Genomic DNA, 17,208 nt, shown 5'->3' with positions numbered 1-17,208 from the left:
GGAAAGAGACGGTCCAGGGTTAGTCAGCCATGATTTACAGCATCCTGCGCATGCACACAGCCCTTGCATGACAAACTGCATGGCTTCAGGCTTCTCTCTTCCCAAAGTGACCAGGTCTCCCAGTTCCTGGCATCTCTGTGGCATGGGAAGAACGTGCCAGGGCTCAGCCTAGCAGACGAGCACAGGGCTCTCCCAAAATGCCTCCAGCCCCACCAGAAACCATGTGTAATTGGAAGGAGCTGCCCAGATCCCCAAGCAGAGTTCCCTGCTGATGTGGCTGGCAACCATCATTCATTTCATCACGTGTACTGATGAAACTCTTGGCTTATGTGCTAAAATCTGCCAGATCAGATACCTGTATTACCTTTTTATTGAACCCACCGGCTGTGCCAACCACCATGGAACTGGTGCCCCCTAATTTCTGCTACTGGCCCTCCCAGCTGAGTCTTAAAGAGGTCATGAAGAAAAAATTCTGCCAGTTCTTGAAGCTCTCAAGACCCAGAAGGAAAAAATAATAATAACCTGTAATTCAGACTTCTCTTACACCAAACAGAGGTCTAGAGAAATGTCTTTATGCCTTCAAGAACAGGGCCCAGGAGGCTGTCACTGTCTCCAGTTTTCTGGGCTCTCCTTTCAAAGGCAGAGCTGCCCCAGGGGGAAGCAATGGATGTAACTTGAGGCTGGGTCTGCCTGTCAGTCAGACACCTTGCGCCAGCATACTGTTTGCATATTAAAATGAATTCTAGTAGCAATCCTACAACAAAGAACCAGACAGGGAATCAGTACTGGGACAGCCAGAAGGGACAAAGCAAACTGAGTGAGCACCACTCAAGCTGGAATGATCTTGCTGCTGGGCTCATCCAGCCTAAGACACCATGCCCCCTTATTTGTTTCTGAATTATTGCTGACCAGCTCTCATCCTCTTCAGATCAGGCTACGCTGGCGTGTCCCTGACCCTCTTTCAGAAGCACCACTAAGGTCTGTGCACCGTGTGGACTGGTTTTCGCAAGTGAAGGTGATGGTTCAGCCAGTAGAATAATGCACAAGGGTTTAGTGCACTGGAGTGGCTGGTCTGCTCTATATCCCTTTTTCTCCCCATTCCTCACTGCCTACCCCTCAACCCCCCCACACACTGTGGAGAAGTCAAGCAAGCAGCATTACTCCAGATTTGGGATAAAAAATGGAGAAAAGAAGCAAATGCAAAAGGGCTGGGTGGTGCAGGATGGAGCACAAGATTGGTATGTCACATACCTCAGTGCTGGAGCTTGATATACCTCCATAGCATCACTGGACCTCTCCTGGTCATTCATGGTGGGCTCAGGAGCCTCTCTGAACCAGCCAGTTCCTGGCTTCTGTGATGGGCTATCAGATTATGTTGTACCAGCAAATAAAATGGGCCAGGGACTGCTCTCTGGCCCTGAGGCCAGCTGGCACCACACGGCTCATGTCCATATGGCTCCCCAGAACAAGGGTGGATGTGTCTGGGAGCTGTCTGGGGCAAAGCTAATTGGCATATTCAAAAAACACACCATGGCCCATGCTGTCAGCTTAACAATATTCATGTTCACATGCCAATGTTTAGTTTGTGAGGATTAGCATCCTCACACCCATGTTTAGCATTAGTAAGATTGCTAACTGGGATGTGAACGTTTCCTGACTGAGACCATTTATACATCCTTGCCTGGTCCATTCGATGCCATCAGATGGCAGGCTTGTATTTGCTTCCAGCACTGCCAGTAGGTGCTGCAATTCTCACTTCCCTGTCCCCCTCCACTCCTTAGCCGCTCATTTATATGCCTTCCTATGCACCATTTCCATACGGATCACCTTTGAGGAGAGTGTAACTTGCTACCCTGAATCAACTACATTAACTGCTCTACTTCTGGACCTTCACATACTTTTTGTCTTAGCGAACACCAGCTGCTGATTTTACAAAATGTCTGTGGGAACAACTCTATCACCCAATACCATGCCCTGAGCCCCTGCACCTGCAATTCCCTGTCAGCAAAAGCTGTGCACTTGCTTTCCCTTGACATTGAGCAGCAAAACAGAATTATATTCAAAGACTCCTTCTATATATAGTACAGCTACAACCATGAACCAAAACCAAAATAGGTTATTGATTAAAATAGGATCCAATTATAGTTGGAAGGCAAAGCAGGCTAACTTGCACCAGTTTGGTTAATTTTCCTGAATGATTGAATCTCTGCAGAGGGAGGGGAATCCTTTTAATCCTGCTCTTCTCCAAGGTGTTTGTAGCAGGACACGTGTTGAATTATGGAGCTGAGAGTATGCATGACCATCCACACCTAAATGTAGGCCAGAAGACTATTGTTAGCCAGCAGCTTTGCTAGGAGGCTCTGAGAGATCCTAGTAAGACAAAATGTCTGCTTTCCCATACATGAATGCAAGACGAATGAAAGATCAACAAAGGATGAGCAACACAGCTTAATGAACACAAACCCCAGCCACTGCATTTCACTATATTTAAAAATTTCTTCATCTTCTTAGTGAAAACCTGCACAGGTTTTAGCCAGGACTCCCCAAAGCCTCTTCAAGACAGCACAACAGAAGGCCCCTAATGCAGCTAGCACAGGGATAGACACTGGGAGGACCTGAATAACACCAGGAGGACCTGAATACCTGCTGTTATACTGAGAGCCTTGGCCAAATAATATAGAGGGTTAGGTCACACAGATGCCCCCATTTCAACAGCAGTTAAAACTGGGGTCTTGCTCCTTCAGTAGTAGGCTCTTGACAGTTGTCCTAGTGACATGGGCAGGAACCTGGTTGCATTCAAAGTGGGGGAGCTGGCAATCTCAGAGCAACACGGAATTACTCACAGTGCTTCCTGCGCTGTTCTTGCTCTTAGGATAAGCAGATAGACTGAAACATGACCTTCTGCCATGTTATGTTCCCTGTTGGCTCGCCACAGCGACAAATCTGATTTCCAGGGAATGCCCGTGGCACCCAGAGGCTCCTGGCTGGCAGAGGAGCCTTGCTGCTCCCGCTGCTCTTCTCTGGGGAGCAGCTGGTGGTAGGCAGAGACTGCACTGACATCTGCCATGGCTGAAATAGCCTGGACTGACTCCGAGGTCAAGGAGCAGCAGAAAGGCTATGAAGTCACTTCACAACACATTTAAGCCTTGCTAACCCAAACGCTGGACACATGGCAAAGTCAAGCCAATTTTCACCTCCATGGATGGCCCAAATATAAACAAGTGGTCTACCTTTCTGATGAGAACTATCAAGCAAAATTCAGCTAGCCATTCTTCCTCTTTTCTTTTTTTTTTCTCTTCTTTTTTTTTTCTCTTTTTTTTTTTTTGCATGGTTTTGAAGCAGCGAGGGTGCTTCATACACAGAGGTGCACCCTGCTGCCACTAAGCTTTGTCTTACTTCCTAGCAGCTTTAGCATCGTTTCATTGATCTTTAGGACAAGGGAAAAGAAGCAACCTGGTGTTATTATTCTGTAATGAACTTCAGAAAGAGGTAACATCACAAAGGATAAACAACCCAGCATAAAAAATGAAGTTCAAGCTGTGGCACTGCTAAATCATAGCAGTGAAAGAAGAGGATTCTCTCTGTGCAATGGGAGCATGGTAGCACAACCCTACTGACATCAGGGCCAGCTAATAGCAGTTTCTGATTCACAAGAAGAGGTGAGACAGTTTGTCTGACTCACCCTTCACCAGTTTGTTTGATGCAGGCTATTTCTGCAGCATGGTCTCCAGGGTTTTCTCCATCCTAGTTTTCAGCGTCCCAGAAAAGGGCTGTTAGGTGTCCCTGGGGAGATTATTATATAGCTATCCTGGGGGATTTCATAGATCAGAGAGGATCTTTCTTACATTGTTTTTTTACCTGATACTAGGTTTGATTTCCCACTTCCTTGACCTCGGGGCTGTCACAGCTGTTGGTTTGTAGCGGACAGGTACAGTTCACAGATAAAACTGTACAGCCTTGGCATTGCACATTCACCTTGCACTTTGTTGGAGTAGGTGTAAAAGGTGACAAGAAAGCAAGTGAGAATTCGGGGCATTTATGTGAAGCGTTCTGTCTCCTGCTTGAGGCACAACCACATGTCATTCCCAGGTAGACAAATTTTCACGTATCTAAAGCTGCCCCCTTCTGAATGCACCAGTTTTGTGAGATCTCCTTCTGCAAGATGAGGGTACCCTGTGTCCACTTGCAAGGGAGAGAACAAGAAAGAGACAGTGAGTTATCTCTTAAGATAGACCTGGACTGGGGCAGCACAGAGAGATCACGAAACGGGAAAGTTGAAGTGGAAGATAACAGGCATCTTACCTAAGTTCAGGCATCTACGCACAGACATCTCCAGCTGGTCTTCTCACCCTGTGCTCCCTTTCCAAGCAGTGGAAATAAACAACATTTCTAAGACTATTAACCTAACCTATTTAGACGCCTACTTCAGGACAAGAGGAGTTGCAGACAGGGAACACCCATGTCTATCAAACGAAGGTGTCTAGCATCGGTGCAGACATACACATTTGTTCTAGAGCATCGCAGCCACAGAGACAAAGCAAAAAGAAGGGCCCAGGCTCAAAAAAATGAGAAAACAATATATGCATGCATTGAAGAAATGATACAGGAGGGAAGGCTGAGATGTAATATTAAGTAGTTTCAACCTGTGTTTCAATCTTTCTAAATAAATCTATGGCGATTTCCTCAGTCCAAATCATCCTATAGCATGAGATAATTTGGCATTGGCGATGAGCATCCGCGAGCTGAGCTGCCACCAAACCTGCTTCATTCCAGCACGCTAGGTGGGGCAGCCTCTAGCTGAGAAACATTTGGGGCAGCCTTGAGCTGAGAAACATTTGGGGCAGTCTCAGACAAACCTTAGGCTGCGACTGTGCAAGTGCTTCAGGGACAGAGCTGTTTGGTGGGAGAGGCTGAAGTGTGTTTGCTTCCCAGCTTAAGGGCCTTTGTCAAGAGGTGCCTCAAACCTACAGCTCCAACAGGTACCTTACAGGGAATTGTGCCTTGCCCACGGAAGAGAAATGATACAGAAATGAATTACAGATCCATGCTGAAATAGGGTCTTGGAGAGCTCCTGCCCCTCAGCACTCCACGTATTTCCTGGAAAGGGCGAGAATGATATCTGTGAGCCCTGCTGGTGAGCAAATGCCTAAAACATATGCAGCTCTGGTTGCTGTAAAGCTGAGGCAGGCACGCAGGCAGCAGTATTGCTGGATGGTGGCACTTCCAGCTGCCTTTGCCTATGCTGCGCTCTAATGGCTGAGCGTGCAGGCTCCTCTCCAAGTCTCTCCACTGCCCTACATTAGAGAAATTAGGTTGAGTGGATTTCCGGGTAAAACACTGTCTCTTGGGACCTGCCCAGCTCCCGTCTGACTTGCCAAGATTAATTAAATCAGAGCAGACATCAGCTTATGACCATAGTAGCAGTAACCTCTCTGCTGATCATTTCTTTTGTGGCTGGTGGCTTGGGTTTTGTTTTCCTTTTCCTCTCTGTTCCACTGCAGATCTTTAAATTACCACAGCTGATGCCAAGATAAAAGAAATTGCACAAACACTCTGGGACTCTACTACAGATGCAGGGATTTTGCTTTTGCTGCTTTCCCACTGTTTGCATAATTATTGCTGATATTGATTGTGCTGCTAGAACATGCCTTTGTGCTAAAGCATTGCCCATGTCTCCTCAACCGCTGCTCTTTCTCTCGCATCAGCCACAATGTGGGTCCTTTTGCCATGCTCAATCCTTCCCCCTTCCCCCCTCCGCCCTCTGCCAGCCACAGCTTGGCCAGAGATGGGACTGAAAACCTGTGCCTCGTCTGGTCCCTTCCTATTTACTTCCAAATATTAATCTGGGTTTTGCTGCCCTGTTATAAGCAGCCTTCATTTACTCCAGAGACGACTCTGTTTAGAGACATTTTTTGGAGGGTAAGGAATGCTGCAAGGCCCCATTTGAAATCCATGACCTAAGCATCTCCTAGTTTTAACGACATTTGGGTCCAGATTTCGATCCAGGCTTCACAGCTTGATTCATCTGTCCCGATCCATCTGTCCTCCTAGCCAGCCAGGAGCCAGTTCCAGGCAGACAATGGTAGGTCTGAGACTGCTGAAACAAGATGCAGTTCGGGTTCAGAGCTGTTGCTTATGCAGTTCCCTTCCCAATCCAAGTTAGCCCATTGCAGTCAGCCTTGCTATGTGCCATATACAGTGCTAAAATCCTACGCCCTTCCTGCTCGCTGCTTCTGAAAACTGACAGATTTTCGCTGGCCCAGCAAAATGCTGAGAAGTGAAGCAGTCGGGGATTTCAGATGAGTGGCTGTGCCTGGCCCAGGGGGCTGAATTGCACAATTTCTCCCAACCTCCTCACTTGCTACAGATGGACCCAGGGTGCTACATGGTCCCTGTGAGCCCTGGGGGTCTCGATGGGCACACGGCACCTGGGAGACCTGCATCCCCTCAGCAAACCCTGCAAGAAGGTGGTGGGGTGGGATGTCCCCACCGCAAGTAGCAGGCAGGAGGTCCAGGAAAGCTGCCCAGTAACTGCTGAAAAGAAGCAGGAAAGAAGCAGGGAAATGGGGGTAATATGTGCTGTGCTCGTAGATGCCGCAGACGAAGTGGACATGGGACACACTGGGGATGAGGGATAAGACATGGCCTGTTATGGTTAAAACACAAAGGTGAATATGGCCACAACACATGGCACTTTGGGCCTCCCACTCCTGGACCGCCTCATCTCTGTTTCAGCCCATGCCTGCCCACCTCCTTTGCGCCAGCAGAGAGAAGAAAAACAACTCCTGCCAGTCCCATGGCTGACAACATTGGCCCAAGCTCAGACAGCCACCTCTTTCACCAGTCCTGCTCAATCCTCAGAGGACAGCCAGCCCCTGATCTGGCGCCCCAGCTGCCTTTGCACCTTGTCAGGCTGCCGAGCCAGCGGCTGAGGAATTTCCCCTCCTTCCCCTCCCTCCCGGTGCCTTTGGTCCCCAGCACTGCGGAAATCCCACCGTGCGTCGGCATCCTGCAAGGGTGGGAAGGGGGGAGCGGAGCTGGGGGTGCACGGCAGCGGGGAGGGGGTGCCGAGGGAGTCAGGCTCCCGGCTCCATTGCGAAGCATCTTTCACAGTGTCTAGACACCAGCTGCCGAGTTGCCATGGAAACTCCCAACTTGGGCTGCCGGGCGGGAGCGGCGGGGTCTCCAGAGACATGGGAGTGGTGGAGGACGCGGGTGGAGAGAGGAGAGGGGGGATGTTCCTCGCGAATGTGAGGCGTTAACCCTGTTACAGCTACATTTGCAAACATTTTCGCTTTCTAAAGAATGGGAAAGGAGCGGCTCTCCTCTCTCCTGGTGCCGTTTGCTTCCCACACGCATGGATGCAGCCAAGCCTGAAGGCTGAGACAAACCGCATGTCTGCTGCTGGCAGGTGTTTTATTCCTGCCTAGCGCCAGCACTTTTGGCCCGGACTGCCCATGCACAGTACCTATAACGAGGCCATTGCAATCCAGCCTGGGACTGGAAGAACCACTCCCGAGTGGTTAGGTTTTCCAGGCCATGAGCTCTCCTGTAACAACACCTCTTTCTCGGCTGCCATCAGTGTTACAAGCAAATGCAGCCGAAGGTTGCTCGCACTGCTTGACTTTCCAGCGGGGTAATGTACTGGTCTTTTTAGATATAATATCCAGATCATACAGGATATATACATACACATACAGATCATGTAGGCTATAATAACCAAATCATGCATTTATGACAAACGTGGACCTTTGTGAAGGTCAAGAGCTGTCTCCATTGTGACCTTCCCAAATTGCTACAGGCAGACAGCAATGTAAGCACTGGTCTTCATCACCATAACGATGGCCTAACTCACAGTCATGGAAGTATTTAATTTTTGTGGCATCCCAGCAAGGAAAGCAGAGGTTTTTATCTGCATTTTAGAGAGAGCACAGTATGAAGAGCTGGGCTGTGGTCACCCAAGAGCTTGTGGTGTACCCAGGAGGCTGAGTCTCCTCAGCTCTTCATTCCAGCCTCAGCCAGCTCCTCTGCACACAGCAGCACCTTCATAGGTGCTGCACCTTGGTCCTGGTACTCAGCAAAAAAGCCTGTGATTTCTGAAATTCCACAAAGTCCTAATTTCAGGCCAAAATGGTGCAGCAATCTCAGTAATATTCCCACAAGCCATCACAAGATGGGAGGTAGAAGAACGGCATTCATTACTTTACCTCCCTGAAACAGGAAGACCTGAGGGGAAATAACCCAGCAGTTGTTTGCTCTTTACCTCCCCTACCCCTGCAGATTTCACATAGGTCCTGCAGACCATAAAGGCTACCTTTTTTAATTCCTGAAATACCTTGCGATTCGAACAGCTTGAATACAGATATTTTTACTGGCTTCCAGCTGTGGAATGTAACACTTGGCAGCTGTTCTTGGCTTATGTATTGGAAAACAAGAAGTCCCCATCTCATGCAACAGTGTTCTGTTGTGTCACCCAACTTTTCCTTCTTGCTGGGTTAAATGCTGGAGGATGGTTTGGAAACAGAGTGCATGTTAAGAGAGAGCACTGGCGTCTTGACAAGATGCATCCATTTATTCTTTAGCCTCTTTACTGTGATTGCCCTATGAGATCATAGGGAAGAAATCAGAGTAAAGATAAGAATCAATGGAAACACCCAGAGTTGATCGTGGCCGCATGAGCTAAAGGTGGCCTTACTGAAGTGACTAACAGTGATTGCCATGCAGCCAGGACAATCCCAGAAAACTAATTAATTCATGGAGTGAAGCTTACAGCAATCTGGGGATGGAGGTGCACGTTTGGATAGTTCTGGCAGATGCACAGAGAGTAGCACAGCAAGTGACAGCTCTGCTGATCAGCCTGGCAATTGTGGTAGGATCAGTAGTGGAAGAAAAATGAACCCAAAACAATGGCAGCCTGCTGGCATTCATGCACTGCTGATCCTGAAATAAAGAGGGCTCAGGACAGGAAGGAAACGTGCAGTGCTGGAGCCTTTGGGTTCTCAGTCTATAGCTCCTACCTTGTCACACAGGACAGGCTGTGAGGTTGCTCTCTTCCCCTGCTTCAGCAAAGTTGCTCAGGGAAAAGAGACCAGAGGAGGAAATCTTCCATAATTGCAGCAAAAAGGTCTAGAAATTCCTTTGGTGCATCCAGAATTAATGTGCTGCTCCTCCCCTTGTTCTCCTCCCCCTTCAGCTGTCAGTGACAGGGAAACAAATTGCTGCAGCCCTTACTACAAACCACACTCCCGCCTCCCTTCCCCCAGACCAAAAGACATGTGCCATTCATAAGCAGCCTGACTGCTGGTCTCCATTATTAAACCCTAGAAGGCTGATAAATTGGGGATTCATGGAGCCTGCAAGCCTCCAACAACCCAGATTACCATGGAAACCAAAAGCAGCCTCCATCTCTAGCAGAAGTGATATTGATCTAGCTGAAGGCAGAGAATTACAATCAAGGAGAGGATATAAAATGTCTCTTTTTCTCCCCTTTGCCATCCTCCCATTTTATGCTGAAACGAAAGAGAAATTTCATTTAGAGATCGCTAGTTTGTTTCAGTCCATCTTCGTACACCAAGGCTCTGAAAATCTGATGCTAAAATGAATTAAATGCCTGTTGTCAGGCCTTCCACAGCCATCTTGTAAATAACTGTCCCCAGCAGTTGCAACATCAACAACACCAGCTCTTTGCATCAAGATATTATTAATATTTCCCATATGCACAGCTGGGGTGCACACATGTTGGATCCCAACGTGTTTGTGCAGAACGGGCACCAAAACACAGCTGCAGCTCTCTGGGAGGCATATCAGGCTTAATGCTATTCCCACCGAAGCTACTGGGAGACTTTGTTGTTTGTTTCAACATGAAAATGTCACCACGCAGGTTCTGACAGCCTGGATGTAGGAAGAGGAATTTTGATCTATGAACACGTGTGGGGAAATCCCCACTCAGAGAAAACGTGGAGTGGCACTGCTGGTGCAGAGCAACCCTCCTCTCAACCCCAAATCCATTAGCTTAGACTGCTTAATCATGGCCCTCCAGGGGTGGAAAGAGTGGGATTCACTGCACTCATCCTGAAAAGCTGGATGGACAACCAGGCACCTTCCTAGCTCACACCACAAAAGCCTGATCCTCCCTGGTTTGTGACCTCATGGATTAGATCTGGGGGTGTGGTCGATGGCAGGTTGAATATAAGCCAGTAGCGTGCCCTGGCAGCCAAAAGGGCCAACGCTACCCTGGGTTGCATCAGGCACAGCACTGCTAGCTGGCTGAGGTAAGGGATTGTCTCTCTCTGTTTTGCGCTGCTGCGGCCTCACCTCGAGTATTGTGTGCAGGTTTGGGCACCACAGTATGAAAAGGACAAAAAAACTATTAGAGAGTGTCCAAAGGAGGGCTATGAGGATGGTGAAGGGTCTGGAGGGGAATATGTATGAGGAACAGCTAAGGTCCCTTGGTTTGTGCAGCCCAGAGCAGAGCAGGCTGAGGGGAGGCCTCATGGCGGCCTGCAGCTCCCTCACGAGGGGAGCGGAGGGGCAGGCGCTGAGCTCTGCTCTCTGGGGACAGCGACAGGACCCGAGGGAACGGCATGGGGCTGGGACAGGGGAGGAGCAATCCTGGGAAATCTGTTCCTGTGAAGGGGCAGCAGCCAGCATCAGTAGTTCTGGGTTTAGTTCAAATAAGGGAGTGGTTTTTACCCTCTACCAGGTTGCCTTCTGCAGGAGGAACTTTCCATCCTCCAGACTTTGTGAGCTCTGCACCAAGTGCATCGGGGCGGCTGCCCCACAGTAATCATCTCGGCTTAATTGGCTTTTCACTAAAACAGTTCGATTAGACGGGTAATGAATTGATTAATGAGGGCACCCAGCAGGTCAGCTGCAAATGCCGGGGACACATGTGCCTCATAAAGGTATAGTGTGTCAGCCCCGTGTCTTGTGCACAGCCACGCTACACCACCCAAAATGCTGGAGGAGGAGGCTCATCTGGCTTGTGAGTGGCAAAGTTGAAGCTCCTCTGTATGGCTCCTGTGGTGGGAAAAGCACCCATACAGGGTGCTAAGATGGCTCTCTGCTGAGCTAGCCTACAATGCTGCCTCTCTCCCTCATCAAAGGACATTTCAGCAGTGCAGTTGCTCTCTCTTTGCTGACACTGCCAGCCGAGGTGGCCTTGCTTTGGCTGTGGAGCCAAGGGGCAGCCGCTTGCCCACCACCTCACACATTGCCAAAGTCTGCCACAAAGCCCAGCTGTGTTGTGAGTTATCATAGCTCCACTTGCAGAGCTCCAAAGTTTTTACTCAAGGTGAAGCAGCCTGTACCCTCACCTTAGGCATCATCATTTTGATGATAACCATCACAGAAACCAGCCTTATCTGAGGCAAGAACTTGACCAGGCCTGAGCTGCTCTGAAATTGCACTGAAGCGGAGGCAGTGGCACCCCACCGTTTTGTGCTCATGTTGTCTCCCCTGGTCCTCTGGCTGATACTATTCACTGCAAAGGTCCTTGGCTCAGGTCCTGCATGGTGGTCACAAAGAGATGTTGTGGGATTTCTACGTGAATGAACACGTCTCTCTCACTCTTCCTCTCCTGATGGAGCTGTTCCACTTCCATAAATCATTAAATATTCATTGGGCCAGAGGAGAAGATTGGCTCCGTAGCCTGGCTGTGAGGGCATTCATCTTGAATGGGGGAGACCAAGCTCTGCATCCCAGCCTCAGTAAATAATAAATAATTTATACAAAATGGAACATCTCCAGCAGGAAGCATCAGGGGAAACATTGCCCAGCATAGCCAGCAGCCCAATGGCTTGCTTGTTAAGCTCCCTGGATTTCAGCTTCCCTCTGTAGGTCATGGGCCCATCTTGTCTTCTGTCCCCTTCAGGGAGTACCTGACCCTCACATACTAGCTACTATAAAAGCAGGCAAAAGTTTCTCTTACTACTTTCACCTAGAAATACCACCATTGGGATGTACTGGTATGTTATGTTTGTTATTGACAAATCAAGGGGTTCTTTAATGATGACATGTTTCACAGAAGAAAAAATTCAGCCTGGCAGGACTCAGAAGCTCTGCATGGAGGTAGTCTGAGCTGCAACGAGGCTGAAGCCCTCTGTTTGGTAGAAACACGTGTGAGCGTTTTGCTAGAAATGAGGACAAGAAGTATACTACATCAGTTAGGAATGGCTGGAATTTTCTCTTTGTTCCCTGAGGTAGAAATCAGTGACTCCATCCATCTTTCTCACAGTCATTTGGCTTCAGCCATGAAGAAGGTTTCTAGCCTGAGGCAGAAAGAAACGTTTTCTTTCTCATTTTGTGTGTCTTTATTGAGTGCAATGAACAGTACTGGGTTAGCATCTCTTGAGACCAAAGCCTGCCGTTCACCCACAGAACTGGTGCTATTCGGTGGCAGTGCTGTGCATTTCTCCTCAGTGACTTGCTGCTGGGCATCAGGTGTGTTCAGGAGAGCTCATGTCATGGACAGGAGGTCAAGTTTAGTCCCTGTGCCTGGCACTGTGTCTGTTCACACTGATAAATCTCCAGATTAAGGCTTGACAGGTAGTGCTGGGATGGATTTGTGCAAAGAGTACCTTCACCCCCAAATAAAATCTTAAAGGCATGTGTCAAAACTGCTTACACTGTTGAAGGATCTTTTAGTTACTGGTCCCACTGACTTGCAAACCTGCAGTACACTGAATGTCCATGGCACATAGTAGGAGCTGTACACTGGGACAGGATGACCAGGTATAGTACAGAGGAGATCTTGTGCCAGTACATACTCTCTGTTTGGCAATAAAATTACTTCCTTTCACTGCGCTTTGACCATCTGGATCCCTAACATAACAGTTGAATAACAGACTGTAGACAAAGGACCAGACAGAATTTCTGTAGTAAACATTACAGCAGTCTCTGATCAGGCCCCATCAATGCAGAGAGGTTTCTACCTCTTCCAACCACAAGGAAAAGCAGAAGGGCAGTGTTACAATTTTGCACTGAGCACTAAACAGGGAGAAAAACATATAGATCATTTGCAAGCAGATCTGAGATTAAGACCACAGACTCCTTCAACTTGCATGTCTTCCTGAAGTGCAGCTTGGCAGAGTCCAGTCCAGGGCTGCGTCTCCAGTGGCTTAGCTCTTGTTTCAGTATTGATGACTGAAGATTACTCTGAATCCTTTACAACACCCATGCTGAAATCACATGTGAAATCCTCGCCTTACGTAAACTGGTGAGGCTTAGATTTCAGCCACGTAGATATAGCTATAGCTCGTAAGTGTTGCCTCCAAACAGGCTGTAAAAGATGGAAGTAAGGATGGAGGAAGAAGGGAAGCTCAGAGAGAAATTTGGGGATAGGCAAAACAAGCTGTCAGGGCTGGAATACTTACTCTTTTATTTCTAGGTCCAGACCCAGTGTGGGGAAGGAGTCTTACACTTATCAAAGAACTAGGCAGTTGTGGACTTAGTCCACACAAGCTTGCATTCAACTTTCCTCCTCCTTCTTAGAGACTTGTGTCATTTCCAAATCAACAGGTGCCCAAATCCCTTAAGAACAGCAAAGATATTTTTAAAAATACTTTGCACTGCTCCAACTTTAATTATTTTTATTTTATCCCATTTTTCATCTCTTCAAGTAGTTATCCAGTAAGGTCTCTGAAACATTTTTCACAGCTGCCAAGACAGTTCTGCCAAAGTCAGCAGCACTGGGGAATGCTACTGCAGACTGCTCATAGCTCTCACTCCTGCTCTCCCACCCCTTTCCCTGTCCATGCAATGCACTGTCAGTTATGGTTCTGCAGCACTGCACCACTTTAGCATAGGGATTTGGATGCTCTTCCAAATGTTAGAGAAATTTTCTTCTTCATTAAGCCCTGTAGGTTACAGGTAATGTCCAGTCATCATTATTAGCATTCCCAATTACTGTGTCTTGCTGAAGGAAGATGGAGAGGTTGAATAGCGTCTTACACCTTCTGTTTTCTTTCATAATGAAAAGAGGACTCATTTGCAGTTGCCTTAAGGTACAGCTGGAAAGTGAGTGGTCTTTTGAACACTGGATAATTGGGACCTTATGACCTCTATCTAAGACTTATTTACATGAAGCCTTGAGTCTCAATTTTTCTGTCATTAGAAGAACGGCGTTTTCCTTTGCATCTCTGGGCCCTGTCCAGGTTTCTGTAGCTCTTTTCCTGACTACTCTGAAGCCCTGCAAAGGGCAGGTGTCCAACTCCTGGCTGCCAAGACCTCAGATGAGATTTTCGGCTCTGTTTCAGTGTCCCATGCTGACAGTGATGTCACTAAGGACACACAAAGGAAGAAGACATATTTCCACAGACCACATATTCACAATTGGAGATGATAAAATCAAGACCTTTTATAATGTATAGAACGTTAGAGCTAAAAGGTATGCAAAGGGGAATCTTCAGCAGGGAATACAAAGACACGAAGAAAGCCATAGCTCTACTAACTTGAAAAGATAGACCAAACTTCCCTTCAGAGAACAGCTAAGCAGAGAGCAGTATCACTCTGTCACATAATTTCCCCCCATACATTAACTTTATGCATCTCATCTATTTCCTGCCTGAAAGACATTCAGAAAGAATGAGAAAGAGAGAAGAGAGAAAAGCTAGGGAATGAGGAAACCCTCCTTTATGTCAAGCTTGCAGTATGAATGTACCCTTGAGAAATATACTACACTTAGAGACCTGTCCAAGTTGAGCTAGCTTGAGTTGGGCTTTCGAACAGTCTGTTGGTGGTCCAGAACTGGAGGTGGAGCCTAGCCCAGGCAGCTGATGCCAGTACCTGTCTTCATGCCAACCACTGACTTGAAGACCTCATGCCACTGATTAAATTTCTTTGGTTCCCTTGGCCACTGCCCAATCACACAGACAACTATGTGTAAAAATATAATATCTGTGTGGTGCTTTTACAAAAAGGAGAACTTTCAAGTCCACGATGGACCTGGATATCATTGCAGTCATCCATGATCATTGGATAGCTGTGCTCAAAAAGCCAAGATGTTAGTGTGCCTAAGGACTGGGATAAGGAGAAAAAGAGAAGAAGTAATGCCTTTCTGGAAGTACACGTATACAAGTACAGCCTCTTCTGGACTGTGTACAACGGATACAGTGTTTGTCACCCCATCTCATAAAGGACATTTATAGATTTAAGAGATTTAAATTCATCAAAAAGCAACAAAGATGCTAAGAAGCCTGGGAATGCTTTCACACAAAAAGCAATTGAAAACATTGCTTGTGTTTTTGTCAGGGAAGATAGGAATAGCAAGGGCTATGGTACTATGCCATCTGTGCATATGCACATACAATATGATGCTGTATACGATGAGCAACAGTGTAAAGTAGGGCTATCAGAAGCTTTTGTTCTTTCTCTGATGAACATAAGTAAAGAAAGATACTTAAGGCTATGGTGGCCAATTCATTGGTGATCTTTCTAGCCATTGTACAGTTGGTTGGAGTTGGGAAAGCTGTTAACACTTAGTCAGATATTGTGCATTTATACATGCCATGTAAAACCCCAGTTATAATTAGTGTCAAGAGATAATACATCATGTTTTAACTGTTAAACCAAATCCTATGCGACGGAGAACACAGATGGATCCTAGCTGTAGAGGGGCAGTTGATCCCAAATCTGCCTATAGCAGTATTTGGTGCTAGCCACAGCTAGAGAAGTACAGTAAATGGATGTTAGGTCTGACCTGCCTTGGCAGTTCTTACATTCCTCTGCATGGACCCACAGTCCCTTGGGAGCACAACTTCACCTTGCCAGACTCCACGGAGCTGCTGCAGAGATTGGAAGTGATCACTGAACTGCCACTGATAATCCAGTGTCAATGCAGCTATCATACAGCACTTGAGGAATGTCTAACTAATCCGATCGTGCTGCCCTGGTGAACTTTCCCAGTCCCGTCGCTCAGTGCACAGCAATCATCTGTACCACAGGGCCAGTACTTCTGTCTGTAAAGTGCTGCTCCTTGGAGCTGTAAATTCCAGCTGATACTCTGCAAGCTTATATCTGTCTGAAAAGTTCGATCCTAGCATGAAGAGATGACACTGGTGGTTGTGCAGAGCACTGCTGGCAGCTACAACAAACAGCTGCCACTTAAGTTTCATTGTCTGTCTGTCTGTTCTGTCCACTGGTCTGCTATTTGAGCGTTTCTCACCTGAAAATCTGGCTATCGTTTATGGCAGGAAGGCTTCCTCCCATGTGGGGATTTTGGAGCATTTTCTGGAGATGGTCTGAGTGCAGTTGTAGTGGGTCACTGCAGAAGACATTGTAACAAAGAGACTGATTTCACGGAGAATCTAGGCTGAATTTAATCATGGGCCTTCGCTGTAGAGACTGGTGTGTTAGTGTGAGTGACCACTATATAACAAAAGCACATACCGTGATATCAGCATGCACTGCCTTTAACAATACCATATGTAGAGCTCCTTCCTATGGAGATGTGTAAGAGTATAACACCCTCAGCAAACCTCACTGTATGCACCATCTAGAAAGTTCAGTACTGTACAGGTACAAGACTGATAACTTTGTTCACTTGCAAAAATGCTACAAAGATGTGAAGAACAGGGAGGCTGGCCAGCCTCCCAGTGGACAGGAACTCTGCACAGCCTGCTGTGATCATTGAGGAGGGGCTCTTCTGATACTGCAACAGCTGTGATTACATAGGATTGCTGTCATCTTTTGTATAATTTCCATCCTCACAAAATAAACCACTTAACCACCTTTGACTGTCCACACCTTTCTTATTGAGGTCCCAGAAGAACCGGTACCCCCTTAGTCCAAAACAGTGATTAATTTGCTCTCCTCAGAAGGCATTTTCCAAAGTCAGCCCACACCTTGTCATCAGCAAATACACTTAGTGCCACCTAGGATTTCATTAAAAGAGGTCAGATCTTGCTTTATCAATGGCATTGCTCGCACCTTTACTGGGTAAAGAACACCTCATTTGGAAAAAGCAGACCTGAGGCACTCATGGGACCAGAGACCATATTTCACTCTGCAAGAGAAGAGAAAATCCTGCACCTGCTGCAGGTGGTGTGTAAGTTTCCTGTTCTCTGGAAAACTGTGACATTCTGCTTTTCTCACTCTGCCCCTCACAAGTTTATTTGAACCATTTTGCAGGCTCTGAAATACATATACAACTCATGTACCCATCTAGGCACAATGCAAAGGTTAAAAATTTCAAAGAAGCTAAGGACTAGG

General features: G+C 47.2%; 2 protein-coding genes across 3 annotated transcripts in view; one reads left to right on the top strand and one right to left on the bottom strand.

Moving 5' to 3' along the window:
- The window catches only part of GAP43 (growth associated protein 43), a 55,188-nt gene that overhangs the window by 788 nt on the left and 37,192 nt on the right, over positions 1 to 17,208 (bottom strand). The window lies entirely within an intron of this gene.
- LOC308188312 (uncharacterized protein) overlaps positions 6 to 17,208 on the top strand; it is a 111,587-nt gene continuing 94,384 nt past the window's right edge. For both annotated transcript variants that reach the window (XR_013945383.1, XM_080577183.1), the window contains exon 1: positions 6 to 10,271. The gene's annotated coding sequence lies outside the window, so the exon portion shown is untranslated. The remainder of the gene's footprint in view (positions 10,272 to 17,208) is intronic.

Source organism: Anser brachyrhynchus (genome assembly GCF_964034855.1).
Source record: "Anser brachyrhynchus genome assembly, chromosome: 1".
In the NCBI taxonomy this organism is placed as follows: Eukaryota; Metazoa; Chordata; class Aves; order Anseriformes; family Anatidae; genus Anser; species Anser brachyrhynchus.
The sequence above is the reverse complement of the archived record's forward strand: the minus strand, read 5'-3'. Positions and strand labels throughout refer to the sequence as shown.